At 40.8% G+C, this 2,594-nt stretch overlaps 1 non-coding gene across 1 annotated transcript; it reads right to left on the bottom strand.

Moving 5' to 3' along the window:
* Positions 1-350: 350 nt before the first annotated feature.
* On the bottom strand, positions 351-457 carry LOC145625809 (small nucleolar RNA R71). Its single transcript, XR_014110711.1, has one exon. It is a non-coding gene; the product is annotated as a small nucleolar RNA R71 (small nucleolar RNA).
* Positions 458-2,594: the final 2,137 nt, after the last annotated feature.

Genomic DNA, 2,594 nt, shown 5'->3' with positions numbered 1-2,594 from the left:
CACAACCAAAGCTTACGGATTTTCCACATCTCACCCCTACTCCGGCTCTTGATGGGGTTCAATTTGAAATTAAACCTCAATTTATAACGATGATAGAGAGGAAGCAATTCAGTGGAGCCAAGGGTGAAGACCCGAATCTTCACATTGCCGACTATTGTCAATATTGCAACACCATCGGGCAAGTCGGGGTCACTCAAGACCAAATCAGGGAGATTCTCTTTCCCTTCTCTTTAACTGGAAAAGCTAAATTGTGGTTTAATGGTTTAAATAGAACTACACTTGGTATAACTGACAAGGAAACTCTTGTTTTGAATTTCTATAACAAGTATTATCCTGCAGAAAGAACAGCCGTACTACGGAGTGCGATCCAGAACTTTGCCCAAGAAGCCGATGAATCTTTATATGAGGCTTGGGAGAGGTTCAAGGATTTACAAAGAGATTGCCCCCACCATAATTTAGCACAATGGCAGTTAATCCAAGCCTTTTATAATGGCCTTGGAAATTCTTCTCGAATAATTTTAGACTCTGCAGCTAGTGGGAGGTTTATGAATCTTGATATTGAGGATGCAGGTCAGGTTATTGAAGACATGGCGATACACAATTCCCAATATGGGAACCCTAGAGGATTTGCTAACAAGGGGAAGCATAGTGTCGACACTGTATCCTTTTTGCAAGCTCAACTAACCTCTATTTGCCAAAAATTAGATAACCTGAGCACTGCTAATGTAACTAAAGTTTCTGCGATTAATAATAATTCTAATGAGGCTTTCTGTGAAAATTGTGGTATTGTAGGTCATTGGGAGCAATATTGCAGGAGTTCCGTGGAGCAAGTTAATGCCTTCCAATCTTATAGGCAGAATAACCCATACTCCAACACTTACAATCCTGGGTATCGAAATCATCCGTACCTTTCCTACCGGAGCACTAATGTTCAAAATCCACCACCACAAGAACCACAGGCACCAAAGCAACAGCAGCAGAAATATTATCATCCCTATGCTAGCCAGAAGAACCAACCACAACAACCCTCCTCATCTTCTGACCCTTCTCTGGTTGAAATTAGAGAAATGTTGGTTAATATGCAAAAGCACATGGAGAGCAGAGATGCGACAATTGATCAAATTCAAGCGCATAATAAAATTGTAGATAATCAAATTGCGCAACTCTCCGCTACTCTACAAGCCCGCCAACAGGGAGCTCTGTCGGCACAGCCGACTAGGCAAACGGATCAAGCAATTGCAATTACTCTAAGGAGTGGTTCAAACTATGAAGGGCCCTCTATTCCCGGAGTTGATGAACCTGTTTTATTAAATAATGCTAATCTTGATTCCGTTAAACCAAATAATGTAGTTGATAGCCCTTCAGGGCTAAAGGATAGTACTAACATATCTAATTCTACATTGCAGGGTACAACTCCAGAGAAAGTGGCTACTCCAGACAGGAGTAATAATGCTCCAAAGCCAATTATCAAACTTCCATTCCCCAATCGTCAATTGAAGACAAACTTGGATAAGCAGTTTGGTAAGTTCCTGGAGGTGGTAAAAGATTTGAAGGTAACAGTTCCCTTTACTGAATTAATCACACAAATCCCCTAGTATGCAAAATTTATGAAAGAAATATTGACGAGGAAAAGGTCTATTAGTGAGGTAGAGATAGTAGCTTTCACTGCAGAGTATAGTGCCGTACTTCAAAATAAGTCTCCGCCTAAATTAAAAGATCCAGGTAGCTTTTCTATTCCTTGTCATATTGGTAATCTCTTGATTGATAATGCATTATGTGATTTGGGTGCAAGTGTTAGCGTCATGCCATTATCTGTGTGTTCTAAGTTGAATATGGGTAAATTAAAAGCTACTAATATAACTCTACAAATGGTCGACCGTTCTTTCAAATACCCCTTAGGTGTTTTAGAGGATGTCCCCGTTAGAGTAGGTAAATTTTACATACCTGTAGATTTTGTTGTTCTTGATATGGCTGAGGATATGCAAACCCCAATTATTTTGGGTCGACCATTCTTTAACACTGCAGGAGCAGTCATAGATGTAAGAAGTGGTAAGTTAACATTATCAGTAGGGGATGATAAAGTTGTTTTTAATCTGAATAATGCCCCTAAAAGCTCCATGACTGAGGAGAAATGTTTCAGTGTTAATGTGGTTGAAAATTATTCTAACAAGCCCCAAGCTCTTGAAAAAGATCCCTTGGAGGCGGTATCTTGTGTTGCATCTTTTTCAGATGAGATAGATAAATGGAAGAAGGAAGTCTATGCAATAGAAAGAGCACTCTACAATGTTGGTCTTGGTTTTGACGATGAAAAGGTGGAACCAATCAAGCAAGTTGTGCGATTTGAGCCTACGGTAAGTGTTCCGCCAGATCGAGTTGCAAGTGTTGCACGCAATGACAATTTGAAGCAACCTTCGATCGAAGAAGGATTTTTAGTGCGTAGCATTGAAGATCCTCCAGTCCAAGTCAAGGAGGATCCACCAGATAAGGTGATTTGGCATCCCACAGGTTATGTCAGGAAGCCGCATCGCAGCCTGAACACCACTAGACCAGGTGAGAAACCACCCGATCAAGCGTTAGGCCAAGGGTCCTAGATA

Source organism: Chenopodium album, chromosome 3 (assembly GCF_948465745.1).
Source record: "Chenopodium album chromosome 3, dcCheAlbu1.1, whole genome shotgun sequence".
Lineage (NCBI taxonomy): Eukaryota > Viridiplantae > Streptophyta > Magnoliopsida > Caryophyllales > Amaranthaceae > Chenopodium > Chenopodium album.
This window is presented reverse-complemented; position numbering and strand designations above follow the sequence as displayed.